This window comes from Chiloscyllium plagiosum, unplaced genomic scaffold (assembly GCF_037043375.1).
Source record: "Chiloscyllium plagiosum isolate Xiang-an unplaced genomic scaffold, Cpla_swu_hap1 HiC_scaffold_37, whole genome shotgun sequence".
In the NCBI taxonomy this organism is placed as follows: domain Eukaryota; kingdom Metazoa; phylum Chordata; class Chondrichthyes; order Orectolobiformes; family Hemiscylliidae; genus Chiloscyllium; species Chiloscyllium plagiosum.
The window spans coordinates 101,787,572-101,806,662 of NW_028270175.1; positions in this window are offsets into that span (position 1 = coordinate 101,787,572).

Below are 19,091 nucleotides of genomic sequence, written 5' to 3' on the forward strand. Positions count from 1 at the left end.
CTGCATCTGTACAGGGGCTTTCTGAGGCCACATCTGATGTCTTGCGTGCAGTGATGATTCCCTAAACTGAAAAATAAATATACACAATTGATTCTGAAGCATTGTAAAGATGTTTCAATGTACTTGTTCCTGGAAAGAAGGCCTTGTTCAGTCATACAGCACAGAAACACACCTTTCGGTTCACCTTGTCCATGACAACTTGATGTCCTCAATTAATCTCGTCTCATTTGCCAGCACTTGGCCCATAACCCTTCTCATTCAAGTACCCATCTAAATGGCATTTAAGTGCTGTAATTTCCCCAGCCTCCAACACTTCCTTTGGCAGTTCATTCCATACACTCCGAGAAAAGGTTACCAGTTTTATCTCTTTTAAATATTTCCCCCTCAACTTCAAACGATGTGGTCTAGATTTGGACTCCCTCAACCTCAGAAAATGTCCTTGGTTATTCACCATTTCCATGCTCTTCATGATTTTTCAAACCTCTGAAAGGCCAGCGTACTTCAAATTTGATAATGAGAAATTTTCATGCTGAACCATATAAGATCTTGAGGAGAGCGTATCAGGTGCTTGGCTGATGGACATTTACTCTGGTATGGGAAAGTAGAACAAAGGATTCAAATTTAAGAGAACAATGTATTCATTTTAACACAGGTAGTAGAAAGACATGAATTTATTGGACAAAATTGTGAGGACACATACAAACGCATCTTCAAATTATAGCTTATAAATTGCTCCTACATGGATCAGGGAACAGGGACGGAGTCATACAATCCCAAGCATGTTCAAGGAGGCTTCACTTGCTCCAATTAGGTGGTCAGACAACATTATTATATGTTTCATTTAAAAGTTGGAGAAGATGCAACCTGCTAGAGAAGTCACGGCTCATTGCTTCCTCTATTTCCTTGTTCCTTCTCACAGCAAAGTATGAGAGGTGAAAACTCGTCAGGCATCTTAAGCACTCGTGAAGGAATCCTGTTCAGGATTCACTGGAATCCCCACACTGCCTGAATCAAAGGGAATTCAGCCAAATCCAAATGTTTCAGGAACGAATCCGATTGACAGCAGCTTGTGTGTACAGAATGATCTCAGAAGCAGAATACAATTTAATATTTCCTTTTGTTTTGAATTTAACTTTTGCTACGAAAAGCTCTTTCAAGCTGGTATTCAGCAGAGTTTCTTTCTGTTTGTCTTCGTGCATGGGTATGTGTGTGTCTGTGTGCACCTGTGTATGTGACACTGTGAGTGTCTCAGTCTATGTGCCAGTGTATATGTATGTTTCTGTGTATACAAACTGCGTCTAAGTACACATTGAAAGATAAATATTAATGTACATATTGTACATATGAAAGATAAATATTAATGTACATATTCCATCATAGGTTAAGTAAGTTTACTTTGGTAAATTACTTTTCCAAATTTAAGCTATCTACCTGACTTTCCCTAATAAAGAACCTGACCTAGTGTGAGAACTACATTATTGGTCATATCACCAACCTCGTTACATTTCAAATGTGTCATGACCAAAGGAGGAGAGGGACTAGAAAATGAAACAGAGACCTCTCCAGCCCCAGTCTGAACAGGGCTGAGGAGAAATTCACAGTGGTCTTCCCCAGAAGTTTGTGGTGCTTGCGTGTTTGCATTTATTCAAAGCCATGCTACTAAGATATTGGATGGTAAAGGACAATGAACTACAGACAAGCAAGTGAGGCTGAAGCCACAATCTGATGAGCCACAATCTTAGTACCTGGTGGAGAAGGCTCAAAGTGTCTAATGACCAACCCTTCTCTTCAGTCCCATGTTCCTAAGTTCCATTAAACCTCTCAAACCTGCTTGGCACGAACATTCGGAGGCCATTTACCTAAATAACCTGGTGCACAGAAACAATGGAAACCATTCAGTGGATGAAGACTGTCACACACATTTTGACAAGGCGTTGCAAAATATTCTTAGGAAAAGAAAGGGCAGGTGACGGTGTGAAACATCTTACTCCTCTGTCTTCACAGAATTGACTTCATTTGTTGGTCATGTTGCCGATCCAGATTCATTTAAAATACAGCCAGCATACCTCACCCAGCGAATGCCCACAAAATCCTCTGGTCTCCCTGACTGCAACATCCAATAACATAATTTCCAGGAAATTAACTTCCCAATAACAGAATGAGAGAACGTCAGATACACGAATACGTCATTCACCCCTTCTGGCCGGTCTTTCCCTTCACTATGATCACAGCTAATCTGCAAAAGCCTCAACTATTCTTTTATGCTCAATTCCTGCAGCCCTCAATATTTTGATGCCTCATATATTCATTCTGCCCCCTTCCAAACATCTTAGTGATCTAACGCCCGTACCTCTCTGGAATACATAAGTCCCGACAGTCACTACACTGTGTGAGAAGGAAACGCTCCTCACAAACCCAACGTGACCTATTCACATGAATAAAAGATATGACTACGCGGTAAGAGTGACTGGCCCTGTTATCAAGGCAGGATTTAACTGTGGATGGTATCAAGGATCCCGAACAGAATTGAATGCAATAGGAATGAATTGTAAACTCCCCACTGGATAGATGCATTCAGAGGACAAGGGAAGATATTTGTGGTTGATGAGGATCAATCATCTCTGTCACAGGACATCTCAGGGCGCATCCTCAAGGTAGCTTTGTTCAGTTGCTTCAACGTCTTTCCCACATCACACAGTCAGAAGTGGGAAATATTCACTGAAGATCACACAATGTTAAGAATAATTTGTCACCTGTCCACTGCTGAAGCAGCCCGTGTCCATGTGCAGCAAGACCTGGAATAGCATCCCAACTTTGTTGTTAAAATGAAGGTAACATAAATACTATAAATGTCTCTTTCTAGTGTTCCACAGTTAAATAAGAGGAGCTCATTCAGCACCTCAAGCTGGTTGCAACGCAATGTATTCAACCCACTGAAAGTGTTGGACAAGAACAGAGATTCAGTAGCTCCTGCCTATTACGCAAGGAGGGAAGGAGTGTAGACAACACATCGAGGTGTTAAACAGGAGTCAAGAGTTGCCAAGTCAGGTCTTTGAGTCTCTTCTATGTGAACAGGAAGAAGTCACTCAGCCTGTCAATTATACATAAATAGTAAGATGTCATTGATGCCCCAACATGACAAACAGTGAAGCAGAGAATGCACAGATAAACTGCTCTATGTTGTTCCACCTGGATCCATTGCTCGTGGTACATGCGTTTCTTTAACTTGGATTACAGAAGGTGAGAAGGGAAAGTGCATGGTTCGTGCCAAGTCTCAACGAAATAGCTTCTGTCTCCGAGAAGACAGACTGGTGATTCGATGGAGATTAGAAACTGGTCGGAATGGCTAACTCTTTCACGAGTAAGGTTTTATGGCTGCTGGCAGATTCGTGAACAGTGCAGGTTCGAACACCAACTGCATATTTAAGCAGTGAGAGTTCATTCAGAGCCTGAAGCTGCCTCTCAACCAACATGGGACTCCGGGCAGGTATGTGAACTATTGGGAATCAAACATCATGGAGAAATGTAATGTTTCACATGATCACTGTCTTTTTCTTGACAATATGAGTGTTAGTGCCTAATCTTCAAGATTAAATATAAAGGCCTGTTATTCGCTCTCAGCGCCACGTATTCAATCCTCATTTTCCTCACACTTACCTCACGTTACCATCATCGCAGGAATAAGTCTGGTGAAACTATTTTGCACTCTCTCAGTCGCAAAAAATTATTCCGTATAAAGGAGGAAGAATCTGAACTGACTGGCCTAAATACTGTCCAAGCAACACTCTACAATTGCAGGAAGATGAATTTACTTCAATACTTGAATTATTTTATAATGAAGGACAACATACCATTTACTGTCCTGATTACTTGCTGGCTCATGTGAATTATGTATGTGATATCTGCAGTTCCAAATCTCTCATCTTTTAATAAATTCAAAATGAAAAGGACTGTATTTTTACTCACGTTCAAATGATTTTTTTTTTTGCCTTGTGAGCAGCTGTGTTCCAAGCACTGATACATGGGATACCTGATCGGCAATGACCTTTAGTCCAGAGCAGAATCTTACACGCTGTATTCTCCCCATTATCCAATTCTCAATCCATGTAGTATAGTCACTCTTTACACAAGGACTCTAACGTTCGTCACTTACCTGTTAAAAGCTTCCTGAAAATTCAAACACACTGTTCCATTGGTTCTCATTCGTCGATGTCACAATCAACATCCTCCACAAACTCAAAGTAGTTTATCAAAAACGATTTCCCTTTCTAAAATCTAGGCTAACTCTGCAAATCATATCATTCTCCTCCAAAGATCTAGTTATAATGAATTACTAAAAAAATTCTAATATTTGCCCTCACATCTGAGATCGATTTATTCATCAGTTGGTATTCTGCTTTCCCTCTCTCTCCTGTTTTAAATATTGGTGGTCGCAGGAGCTACTTCCAAGTCTGCAGTATCGTTTCCATAACATAGAATGCTTTGACAAACTTTGCCCTCCTTCAAAGATTTCAGGAATTGACTGTACAGAATCAGACCATTCTGTACCTGCCCCCGAAAGAGCTACCCAGCAAGGACAACTCTGCAGCACTGACTCTGTAGCCGTCTCAATTCATAACTCATTTTGCCCAGCAACTTACCAACATTCAATAAAATGAGCTTTCTTTTTTCCCAGTACTTCCTCTTTAATAATTCTAACTTCTTGCATTTCCACATTTTCGCCAGTCACCATGTTCCCTAACATTTCGGGAAGATTTTCCATTCCTACCTCTGTGGAAACAGAACCGGATGGAGATGGCCTCTGTCACCTTGTGAGCACATAAGAGGATCGCACTCTGGCAAAATGGATGCTTCACCCACTCCTGCCTGGAAAGTTCCAGAATCAAAACAGTTGATGGGCATTTTGAGTACTGTCTTCTTCCTAGTGTGAGATTACAGGTTATGCTGGAACAGGTTTCACAGCTCTGTGACCTCATTGTTGAAATTAACTGGCTTCACACTTTGCACATGGAAAAGGTTTAACATTTGGAAATATTGTGGAAATCTCAGAAAGGATAGTGTAGTGTCCTGCTTCTTCCTATGCAGTCTCTGCAGACCCAGACTCTCTCCGAAATGCAATGCCCAAACCTTGTCCAGCGTGGGAACACCAGCCACTCAGGTTTCCCTAAATCATTGTAGTAGCTGATAACACAAACCCAAGAAAACAATGCAGAGAAGCTCCTCTCACTTTCCAGTGACGGGTATAAGTCAATTCTCTGTATACATGCCACACCCACTCAGAGTTAAGAAATGGATTTCTCTCCTCAATTTCTAATCCTGTCTGAACAACCATTGCAGCTCTGCACAGTCGCTGTGAACTGAAATATTACCGGTTCTGTTCTCCATGGAAGGAGTTGACAAAGTAACTGAAAAGGTTTCTGTACCTCAGTCACAATAACAGCAACACTACCATTACCAGTGTAGATGCTGGGGATCCGATGGTCCAGTGCTATTATCTCCAGACTATTAATCCAGGGACCCAGCTAATGATTCAGACCTAGACTTGAATCCCGCCACATCACATGGTGGAATTCGAATTCAATGGAATATTTGGGTTAACAACCTAATAAAAGATTGTCAATTGTCAAATAAAAACAAACACCTGGCCCACTTGTCTCCTTCGTGGAAGGAAATCTGTTATCTTCAGGTGGTCAGGCCTACATGTGACACCAGATCCAAAGCAATGTGATTGACTCTCAATTGCCCTATAAAATGGTCGAGCCAGCCATTCAGTTATATCACGACAAGATCTCAAAGAAATGAAAGCAGACAGATCTAAGCACTTTCTGGATTAGTGGTGCTGGAAGAGCACAGCAGTTCAGGCAGCATCCAAGGAGCTTCGAAATCGACGTTTCGGACAAAAGCCCATCATCAGGAATAAAGGCAGTGAGCCTGCCTACAGTATGTGGACTGCATTGGTTCAAGCAGGCAGCTCACTAACACCTTCTCATGAGCAACCCGGAAAGTGAAATATATACTGGTCCAGCCAGTGACACCCATGTCCCATTATTGAATAAAAGAAGATGACCACACTCATGGAAGAGAGACAGAGCGGACATACCTCGTTTTAAGCAGGGACTTGGATATATATCTACATAGGCATGATACTCCGGAATATGGGAAAAGATAATAAAAATCGACGAGATTAATATCGCATCTTATTTCCATTCCAGCTGATTATCAACAATTCCTTTGTTTGATTCTTTTTCTCTATCTCTCTCTTTCTCCATATATTCACCTCATTCCACCAACACATATTACACTATTTCCCAGCTGCTTTCAGATCTGATGCATGGTGAGTGGACTCAAAATGTTAACTCTGTTTTTCTCTCAACAGAATCTGCCAAACCTGTTCCGTTTCCCCAGCACTTTGTGTCTTTTTGATTCAGATCTTCAGTAGCCTTCTTTGTTTGATTTAATGTTTATTTTCGTATTTCATGGGATGTCAGCATCACTGCCAAGGGCAGCGTTTGATAACTATCACTAATTGCCCTTAATTGTTACCACTGCGCAAGGCAGTGCAGACCCAAACACATTGTTGTGGGTCTGAAATCACTCTCAGTCCAGACCTGGTAGCGATGTTAGATTTCTTTAGCAAAGGATATCAATCAAACAGGTAGATTGTTAGACAAAATGCTCCTCGCTTTCTGGTTCCATTTTGTGCATTTGCTTTTTACTTAGATTCTTATAATTTGAATTTAAGTTCTGCGGTCAGCTGTGGTAGGATTCGAAACAGTATCTTTAGTATTCTGCCCTGTGCCTCTAAATTACCCATCCAGCGACATTACTACTCTGACAGTGTCCCAATCATGAACTTACTTTAGAGACATTACAAGTTTGTGATCGATCTATTTGTAACTGGAGCAGTGGCTAGAAGAGAACTGCAACTGTAAAGTCTGACCTTTACCAAGGCATAGATAATGGTTTATTCAGCAACAGCACTGACACAGTGGTGGAGACTCTGGGTATTATGAAGCTAGTAGTGGGCAGGTTTGGTGATGGAGACAATATCAAGACATACATCAGTTCAACGCAAAAAGGGTCCTCACAGTTTTGTTTCAGGTATCTGTGAGGGAGATGCCTGACATTTTTGGATAATGAGTGGAATTTATCATGAAACTAAATACAGTAGTTTCTGTCTTTACCAGATATAGATAACAAAAAAACAATGAAGTTCAACATGGTTTATGCAATTAATAAATAGATAGAGATGGAAAAACTTCCCAGGAACACCAACAATAGCGAAGATGGGATAATAACCTGCTTGAATAATCATCAGTACACCCAATATTTGCAATGATAATGTTGACCCAGACCAAGAAAACCAGAAAAGCCCATTGGATAAACCCCTGTACATTGTTGGAATATTCCAGTCTATTGTTCTCAGATTCTTGTCGTTTATTGGAGCATCCCAGTCTACCGTTCATAGATTCTGATCCATTGTTGTAACATTCCAGTCTAATATTCTCAGGTTATGATCCATTACTGGAAATTTCCAGTCTGTTGTTCGCAGATTCAAATCTCTCCTCTCCCTGTCTCTGTAGCTGCTGACTCCGTTAGTGTCGGAGATGGTGTATCTACTGCTCACATGGGAAAAGGCACCGAAAGAAGTCCCTTACTGATAGGAGAGTGAAAGCCTCTATTGGCACAGTTGAATTGATGGAGACTGACATCAATCACAGTTACTGAACAAACAGTTCCAGTTAACACTTTCACGACAGCACTTTCAGCTCACATTAACAACTGGACTGGTTTGGATGTCGACATCTCTAGCTATTGACCACATCTCCAAACACAAATTGCACTAATAAAGTCATTGGCGAGGTGAGGGAGGAGTGGGAGTGATGGATGTTTTCTTTTCGCAGGTTAGATTATTCTGCTGTGCTGTTCATGTACAACGTTTAATGGTTTGCAGCCCCAAAAATCACACAATCAAGTTGTTGTTATTGTTCTGTTCTCTCCTCCGCTAGAACAACTGCAAACCAAAAGATTGTCACTGGGCATAGTCGCTGTTGACTTACAGAAGAAGCTTGGATTCGTCTGGACATGACACTGACTGCTGTCTGAAGGCAACGCTGTAATGTCAACGCACAATCCGCTTAAGGTTTTTTTTATTTAAATCGACAAGCATCTTATTGCTGTTTTATTTGTTTTAAAACAGTGAGATTTACATTTTTTTGACTTCAGTCCAAAGAAAAAAAAATGGAATGTACAAAGTCCTTATTCATTAATATCCCTGGATTAATGAGTCAGGGACAGAATGAAAATAACATTAGTTAGGAGACAGAAAGGAATGGGAGATTTGTGGAGTGGTTGTGGAGATTTGAGGGGATAATATGCCAGTCATCATCACACTTTCTGGCAGACAGAATGAAATGCAACGCAGAGCAACGAAACTAATTACATTTGGGTGGAAAAAGCGCTCTTTGCTGATGTGGCTCTGTGGGTCAGTGATTAGCGCTGCGCTTTTACAGTGCTAGGGCCTGGTTCGATTCCAACCTCAGGCGAATCTCTGTGTGGAGTTTGCATATTTTCCCCAGATCTGCATGTATTTCATCTCATAGTTCAAAGATATTCAGATTAGGTGAAATGGCCAAGCTAATCTTCTCATTGTGTTCACCGATGTGTAGGTTAGGCACAATAGTGAGGGGTCAACATCGGGGGTAGACGAATGGGTTTGGTCAGTTTACTCTTCTAAGAACCTGTTTCCACACTACATACATTCGATGGATATAAACAGGGCAACTTCAAATGGAAATAATAGTATGCTACATAAGTATTTTAATCACTGGATACACTGTGTGAGAGGGTTGTGCACATATAGAACATAGAACATTACAGTGCAGTACAGACCCTTCTGCCCTAGATGTTGTGCCGACCTATGAAAGCAATCTGAAGCCCATCTAACCTACACTACTCCATCCCTTAAATGGCCTTAACGTTGGCGAGTCTACTCTTGTTGCAGGCAGTGCTTTCCACACCCCTGCTACTCTCTGAGTAAAGAAACGACCTCCGACCTCTGTCTTATATCCATTAAACCTCAATTTAAAGCTACGTATCCTCGTGCTAGCCATTACAATCCAAGTAAAAAGGCTCTCGCAATCCGGCCATGCCTGAATTAAGTCACCTCTCAACATTCTCTCAAACGAAAACAGCTTCAAGTCCCTTAGCCTTTCCTGGTAAGACCTTATCTCCATACCAGGCAACAACCCAGTAAAGCTCCTCTAAACCCTTTCCAATGATTCGACATGCTTCTATGAATGAGGTGACCAGAACTGTATTCAATAGTCCAAATGCGGCTGCACCAGGGTTTTGTACAGCTGCAGCATGACCTGAGGGCTCCGAAACACAATCCCTCTACTAATAAAGGGATTCCTGAAGAAGGGCTTATGCCCGAAACGTCGATTCTCCTGTTCCTTGGATGCTGCCTAACCTGCTGCGCTTTTCCAGCAACACATTTTCAGCTCTGATCTCCAGCATCTGCAGTCCTCACTTTCCCCTCTACTAATAAAAGCAGACACACCATATGCCTTCTGAACAACACTATCAATCTGGATAACAACTTTCAGGGATCTATGTACATGGCCACTGAGGAATCTCTACTCATCGACATTACCAAGAATCTTACCAAGAGCCCAATACTCTACATTCCTGTTGCTCCATTCAAAGTAAATCACCTGATATTTTTCTGCATTGCATTCCATTTGCCATCTCACAGCCCAGCCTGCAAATTATCTGTGTCCTGCTGTAACCCACAACATCCTTTGGCAGTATCCACAACTCCAATGACCTTAGTGTCAACTGCAAACTTACGAACCCAGCCTTCTACGCCATCATCCAGATCGTTTATAAAAATGACAAACAACAGTGGGCCCAAAACAGATCCTTGCATTACACCACCAGTAACTGAACTCCAGGATGAACATATTCCATCAGCTACCACCCTCTGTTTTCTTTCAGCTAGCCAATTCCTGATCCAAACCGATAAATTACCCTCAAATCAATGCCTCTATTTTTTTTTTTTTTGCAATAGCCTACTGTGGGGAACTTTACCAAACGCTTTACCCGCATCCACCTGATTAGCCACCTTCTCAAAAAAATCTATATTGTTTGTGAGGCACGACCTACCCTTCAACAAACCGTGTTGACTATCCCTAATCAAATTATTCCTTTCTAGATGAGTACAAACCCTATCTCTTTAATGATTTCAATACTTTATCCACAACCAAAGTAACGCTCACTGGTCTATAATTAGACTCTACATCCCTTCTTGAAAAAGGTAACAACACTTGCTATCCTCCAGCCTTCTGTTACTATTCCTGTCGACAATAACAACATAAAAATCAAAATCAAAGGCTCTGCAATCTCCTCTCTAGCCTTCCAGAGAATCCTAGGATAGATCCCAATAGCACAGGGGAGTTATCTATTTTTGCACTTTCCAGCATTATTAAAACCTCTTTCTTGTGAATCTTTATCCTATCTAATCTACTGACCTGTATCTCAGGATTCTCCTCAACAACATTGGATTTTTTCTAGTGTGAATACTGATGAAAAGTATTCAATTAGCGCTTTCCCTATCTCCTCTGACTCGAAGCACAACTTCTCACGACTATATTTGATCGGCACTAATCTTACTGTAGGTATTATTTTATTCCTGATATAACTATCGAAAGCCTTCGGATTTTCCCTGACCCAATCCACCAACGACTTCTCATGTCCCCTCCTGGCTCTTCGATGCACAGACTACTCTGAATTAAAAACAGCGACATGGATAACATAATGTGCAGGGGCATGGGAAGAATACGGAACACCAGTAAAAACATAGCTCATTACGAGCTGATGCAGAGAGGTTGGCCCCAGTAACCACCGCCATTGTTATAATAATGATATAGGATTCTAAAGTGTTAAAATAAACTATTCAGCCCATCGAGCTGACATTGATCCGCTGAAGAACATTGCACCCAGACCCACCTCCGACACGATCCCTCTATCTCCCAGAGTTAAAGCAAGTAGTTTCAGATGAGAAATTTTTCATGGTCAATTGGGAGGAATCAAAAACACCTGGACGAAACACCTGCCGACAGTGGCCCAAGGGTGGAATTTTGCACAGGTTCTTAGGTGCTTCGAGACAGCCGTGCTAACCGCTGAGCCACCGTGCATCTCTCCCAAATATGTCACTATGCTAGCGTATACGAGCGAACATGGAAATCTCAAATACAAATGGAAACTATTGGTGAAACACAGCCGATGAGTCATAATCTAGAGATTGGAACAGTTAACATATTGAGACGAACATGACTCTGTTCTGAAAATGTCATATTGGACTCAAAACCTCAATTCCCTTTCTGCTCAGATGCTACTGACTTGTTGCAGTTTTCCAGCACTTACAACTTCCTTTTTCGTTTGGAGTGTGGATATTTATCTGATCACAAAGGGAACAGTGGAGCTGCCATTTCAGTCGACTCTTATAGTCATTGAATGAAAATTAAAATCTTTTTGTTCGACAGTGCCATAAATATCAATCACATTTTCCATGTCATAAATCTCCATGAAAATGCTGAACTCAGTGGCCATGAATCCCATGATCAATCCTCTATAAGTAACCAATTGAATTAAGGATCCCAGTCATTACCTCAATGTCATATCATGTTCCTGGTTTCACTGGGGTCATACCCATTCAGCAAGGTGTTACATTTATGAAATTTTAGATGAAATGTAGAAACATAGGGTACATTGGTACAGGACGGAGTCATCCACGGGTTTTGGAAGGAACTAGCATGGGCAGATTTTACTTGTCAAACACAATCACTCCGGAGAAGGCGACAGAGAGCAGTCTACTTGAATCTCTTCTGTCCAAGTGATGCACATGCACACAGAGCTGTTTGTAGGCACATTCCAAGATGTTTTAACAACTGGTAAGGAAGGAACAGCAAATTAGTCCCTAGCCAGGATGACATGTAACTTGGAAGATAACTTGTAGAGATTGTTTTCCCATTTTTCCCATTACCAGTGCAGAATGTTCTCTAATACCCATTAATCACAGTTTTGCTCAGGGTCCTTGATTCCACCCTCAGTCAAGTCCTGCTTCGATTGAAGGGAAAGTCTTTCTGATCTCAATTCAAATTGTATAGGAACATCAGTTGAAGGAATAAGGAGCAAAAGACAAATATACTATTTGTTTGAACAACATCCTCACAATATGCAAAAGATAATTGATACATGGACTTCCAATTCGGTCCCAAGATGTGTGTCCTGTTGGCGATGAGGCTGTTTGGTTAAGTTTTGTGATAGAGGGAAAGGAAGAAACTCCACTCTGTACCAATAGTAAACAAAGCTATTTTGTTCACGGTGCATCAGACAATGGCAAACATACTGTTTTCTGTTGCTGTTGGACAGTGATCATTCCAAACTCACCATTCACTGATGACATGTAGTAGCACAGAAGTCAGCAATTTCCAGCATTTAGTGTGAGAACAAAAAGCTAAAGGGAGAGTCAGGGAAAGTGGGAATGACAGGAAAGTGGTGTGATACACAGTGCGAGAAGTGTGAAGGGAGATGGTCAGTGGAAGGGTATGTCGCAGCAGAAGGGGCAATGCAAGGGAAGTAGGTGGGTAAGGAAAGAGTAGGAAGGGAGTGGAGGAGGTGTGTCACAATGAGCATCAGTGGCAGGGAAAAGCATGCAGTTGGAAAGCTGAGATTGATGGAAATCAAATCACTGTTAAAGGAAATTGGGATCTGGTATCCTTTAAAAATTAGGAAAAGGTTTGGCGTACTTCTTTATGCACAGGAGTCTTGTACATCCACTCTGCATGTCTGTTTCTCCATCAAACGCAGACATTTTCGGTTCTCCCAAATTCACTATCTCACCATTATGTCACTTTATGTCAAGAAACAATATTAAGAACGGTGGGTGTTATTCTATGATATTGCTTCCAATTCAAGGTAGAAATGAGAATGTGATTTGATCTTCTACTGTTTGCTTGTAATGCAGAATTTAATTTAATGTTTTTCCTCATCAGCCTAGTTCTTTCAAACAAACTTAATGAATGAGCCTGCCGCCATCCTACAGATTAAAAAAGATCCCTCGAATTTTATAAAGAATGTGCTGCAGGACCACATAAAATGGAAATGTTGCAGTGCACAGTGCCAAAATCTAGTCCAAGATGAATGATGTCCAAGCCTTATGAATAATACATGCAGAGGGCAGGAGTATAAAAATAGAATTCAGTTCTGTGTCCAAAATAGCCTTTGTGGCTCCCTAAGAAAAACCCTCCCCTGCATCATGCTGCAAATTCACCAAAAGAGGAAAAACTAGAGACTGGGATTATCAATTCTTCCTCTGCAACAACGTATTTAGAACAGGTTGAAAATCAAGTTTTGGTTCTGATATTCATCAATGTTGATGATACGAATGTGGGAGATGGGGTGTGGGGGTTCGAGCACGATAAACAATGTTGTGGATGACACAATGATTGTTTCCGTGGTTCACAGTGAGGACGAAAGTGTAAGGTTACAGGAGGGTACAACGGGGTTGTTCAAATGGCCAGATCAATGACTGAAAAACTTAACACTGCAATATATGTGAGATGCTGCACTTTGAAAAAGTAGCATAACAAGAGAGTACTCAAACCAAGAAGATAAGCTAGATTTGTTTTTTCTTTACTTTGGAGCACAGAAGGTTATGGGGTGAATCTGACAGAGGTGTGTAACAGCACAAGAGGTATAGACAGAGGGAACAGACAGCAACTGTAGCCCACAGTCAAACGGTTAAATACAAGGGTGTACACGTTTAAAGGGAAAAACAAGAGATTGAGTGAGGATTTGTGGAATCTGTTTGAACCCAGAGGGTGATATGCTTCTGGAATGTATTGCCTGTGAGGATGGTTGATGAAGAAAACCGTACAAACTTGGCAAAGCACTTGTATCAGCACTTGATGGTGACACATTTGATAGGCATTTTCTTTATTATACGATTCCATGATATATTGTGAAGCAATGGTAATTGTTGGTTTGTTCCATCGAACTGTGCTCAGTAAGTGGGGAGATTACAAATCAGCATCATCCCATGAAGCATCAGCACTTACTAATTCAATGAAAGCCCAGCCATCTCTGAAAATATTCAAGATAATTCTCATGCTCAATGTAAGTTTCGTTCACTAAGCCCACCAATATTATTCCAGCTGTATGACACCATTATTTTAAGGACACCAATAACATAGAAACAAACTTTCCCTCATTGTTATATGGACTTCTAATTGTAAGGTTGTTATTTCTCTGCAGAATAATAAATTCCTTGCCACATATTCGCTTTGACAAAGAGTCAGTTTTCCTGTGTTTTTCTGCCAGCTGTTCATCACAATACAGTGGCTTGTTTAACTCTACGTCCACCACCAGTAATACTTACTCCCAGCTAAACTGGCACATGAGATGCACAGCTGGCACTCCCTCCCAACAGCCACTTGATGGGCCAACACCAACTGGCCTGGACCTTCTCAACGGCAATTAATGTTGGACTAGCTCAATTAAAATACCAAATGAATTTTTGAATAATTCAATTTCCAAATAATAATTGAACAATGTAACCATGTTTATTGATCTGATGAACTTGTTACGGACTTTGAAGTAGTGTGATGCATTTGCAGAAATCATTTCGTGAATACATTGAAATAAAATGCCAACTGACAGCCCAGGTCACGAATAACACATGTTAATGCAGCATTTAATCAGCAGCTGAATGAGCACAATATGCCAGAGCAGAATCGGCCATGCTCCTTTAGGTAACATTCATTAATGTAGTTTGGTGTTTTCTAGCTGGTGTAGACATGTTGCGCTGAATGTCCTGTTTGTGTTCCATAAGACTCTATCACTTTAATTCTTGAAAACAGAAAATAGTCTCACCATTTCCATAGCTTGTGAGCATCGATTGGTGAAGATTATAATCTGCAAGGTCACATTGCATCCCAACATTGTCCCTTCACTGTCACATGTTCAGAATCCTGTAACGGTCTCTGAAATAAAAATGTTAGTGTTCCTGCACCACGAGGACCACTGGGATTCACTGACACACTATGAGTGGAAATTGGACGTCGGCAACAGTTCGGTGGCTGTGCTAACGAAACTCACCTCACAACAACTGAAAGGAAGCTGCACTATTAAGACATTTATTCGACATTTTGTCAATTCTAAAGCAGATTCAAAGGAGTTTTTCACTTGTTTAAAAAACACATTTGGAAAGTTGTGCCCATCAATCTGAAAGGAAAATCTTCATGTTCATGAGAATGGTCTCCTATTTTTTCGGTAGCTGAAGACAACAAAAAAGTAGAAACTAGCATCAAGCGTGAGTGTTCCTTCTTTGCCCTTACAACATTAGTGTGTCATGCTTAGTCAAGAATCCGCCTGCCTCTGCCTTAGAAATATTCAATGTCCTAGCATTCATCGCTCTCTGGGAAGAGAGTTTTCCAAATACACAACACTTTGAGCGGGTTTAAACGACCCACATCTTATGAAATGAGATATTCTTCAGTTTTCCTTTCCATCCACTTCTTGTAATCTCTCATACAAACTGAAATATCATTTCAGAATTAATACTAAAAACACTATTCGGGATATTCTGAGGTTAAACAAGATCACATGTTGTCCAGCTAAACTCCTGGAGATCCAGGGTCAGTCTGGTCAATATTTCCTCCTGAAACAGAATTCTTCACAGGAGACAGTTGAGTGAATCTTCTCTGCACTGCTTTGCATGTCATTATGGCCATATCTCTTTCGATGTGTTCTCACCAGTACCCTGTAAAACTGTAGAAAATTTGACCTACTTCTGAATGAATTCTGTTTCAAAAAAGTTTCAACATTTGTCTGACCTCTCTAAAATCTTGATGTACACGACATTTTTTGTGTGATCCAGGTGCCTGATTCCTCTGTGCCTCAATCCAATCTCTCCATTTAAATAATTCGTGCGTTTCCATTAAACTTCCAACATATCTGAACACAGACACATTTTCCATTCTATGCTCCATACACCAATATTTGTTGTTCATTTGACCAAAGAATATTTCTTTATTAACTAGTGTCTTCTTCACATACAAATAAAAACAAAAAAAGTAAAAATATTGCATTGTCAATTCCATTGGAATGTGGCGACAGCCGATGTCTTTGACCAAATATTCTGTCTGTATTATGGAAGAATACAAACATTTGAAATTCTGTGTGTCCTCTCAAGCAGGTTCACATGTTTATATTCTTCCATAATGCAAACAGAATATTTCGTCAAAGGCATAGGTTGTCACCACAATTCAGTGGAATCGACAATGTAATATTTTAGTCCATGTCCAAGCTATTTATTAGCGACAATGCTAAAGTGTTTTGCAGTCCCATCACTCGGTTCTCATCACTGAAATATGGACAGATGGTGTAGAATCTGTGTGGGTGGAATTGAGAAACAGCACAGATTAAAAAGGCAGAAAACAGCGAGTGAGGATAAAAATGATCAAGTCAGTATGGTAGCCAGTGACATGTGATATTCCACAAGGCTCAGTGTTGGGACCACGACTTTTTACTTTGTAAATTAATGATCTAGATAAATGTTCTAAGGGCATTCTGGTTAACATTTCTGATGATATAAAGATAGGTGGAGAGACAGGTAGCATTGCGGAAGTGGAGAGGCTGCACGTTAGGAGGGTGGGCAAAGAGGTCCGATGGAGTACAATGGGAGTAAGTGTGAGGTCATGCACTTTGGTAAGAAGAACACAGGCATGGACTATTTTCTAAATGCGGGAAAATTCTTCAGTCTGAAGTGCAAAGAGACTTGGGAATTCTCGACCAAGATTGTCTCAAGATAAACTTGCAGGCGAACCAATTATTAGGAAACTTTTATATCACGACACAGTGTATTTTAAAATCTTATATTCACCAAAAGAACTGTGGGTCGACTCATAAACAACAACATCTGTTATTGAACACAATTAATATTAGAACAATAAATTGTACTATAATGTAACGAAACACACTACAAACTACCTTATGCTTTAACTTAACTTTGTATGATTGTATACCACCCCAACAGAACGTTGCCTGGCTCCACGTACTGATTTCTCCTTCTTACGATGGACTTGGAGGTATCTTCTGCTTTGGTGGTTATTCTCAATGTGCTGCGCTAAGTGGGGTTTGGCGGTGATTCTCATTCTTCAGGATCTTCACCTAAATTTAGGACGATATGGAGGATCTGTCAACAGAATGACCATGTTGGATAACTCTGATCATTCAGACCCAACCAAGGGTTGGCACATTGATGGAACAAGGGTGGCATTCCGTTGTCACATTCAAATTCAACTCCACGTTTGTATTGCAGGGTCTGTAGCTGTCAAGTCTGTTTACAAACCATCTGTGGGTAGCTGCAGCCTGTCTGGATTCTGCAGCATGTGGATTAGCACAGACAGTTTACTCAATGCCGGGATCAATTTCCCATGATGCCTTAATCATTGTTATTTTTTGTAACTCCATGGTAATTTGTTATTGTCCATCATAAATTCATTATTTCAGGTGGCAAGACTGGTCTCAAAGGCAAATACAATGATGACATTTATTTTGAGAGGACTTGAATATAAAAGCATGGATGTACTTCTGAGATTCTATTAAGGCTCTAATCAGACAACATTTGGATTATTGTGTGATGGTTTGGGCCCGATATCTCAGGAAAGATATACTGCCCTTGGACATGTTCAGAGGCAGTTCACAGGAATGACCTCAGGAATGAAAAGCCTAACATATGAGGTCCCTGGAATTAAACTCGTGGACGTTGAGAAGAATGAGGGGATAGAATTGAATCATACAAAATACTAAATGCCTGGCCAGAGTATATGTCAGAAAGATGTTTCAATTGTTTGGAGGCAAAGGCATAATATCATTGTTAAGGGAAGACCTTTTATATCGGAGATAAGGAGAAACGTCTTCAACCAAAGGGGGATGAATCTATGGTAAGGATGGAAGTTTCCTTCCTTAAAGGACATTAGTGAACCAGACAAGATTTCCCTTACAATCGATTCATGATCACCATCAGTCTCTTAATTCCACATTTGAATTCAAGCTCCACCATCTCCCATCGCAGATTTCAAATCCAGATCATCAGAACATTAGCTGGATCTCTCGCTTAACAGTTCAGCGATGACACCACCAAACAACTGCCTTGCCCAGTCCTCCAGAGTGTGACGAACTTGTGTAATATGATTTGACCGAGACTTTTCATCAAGCTATTATTGATTCCCGTGTCAAATCATGGAACTTCTTCCATTACGCAATTCCTCTTCATCTCAACAATATACTTTAATTGAGAAGTTACTTCGTACCTCCTTGTGTCTTTACCTTTTTTTATCTGTCCTGCCCTTGATAGTTTTGTTTTATTCCTGGCCAGTCCACCCAAGCCAACTCCTTCGTTAGCCCAATATAATCATCATTGCTCAACTCTAAAACCGTCATATGTGACTCTGTTCTTTTGCATTCAATCTGAGTTTGAAACTCTAGCATGTTGCGGTCACTGGTTCCAGGAGGATCCTTAACTGCAAATCATTTATCAATCCTTCCTTGTCACATAATATCAAATCTGAAGTAACACGTTCTCTTGTTGAATCCATGACATGTTGCTCTCAAAAACATTCCTTCGTACAGTCTACGAATTGTTCTTCGAGGCTACCTTTGCCATGTTGATTAATTGAGTCAATATGCATGTTCGTCCCACTGTTGTGCCCTTGTCACCAACCGTCATTATTTCCAAACTCAGAAAGGCTTTGGGTGAACAGTGTTTATATCTGGACTGATTTACATGTCTTTCCCTCGTGCCAATATCATTTCCTAATACAGCCTTGATATCATACTTAACCAATACGTCAATTCCACATCTTGCTCCTCCTTTTCTCACCTTCCGGAATTGTGAGTGCCCTTGGACATGTCATTGCCCAGTCCTGATCTCCGTGTAACCATGTTTCAGCAATCCGCACCAGGTCATACACATTTGTCTCTGTACCTATTGTCAGCTCCTCAATATTGTTCAAAATATTTTG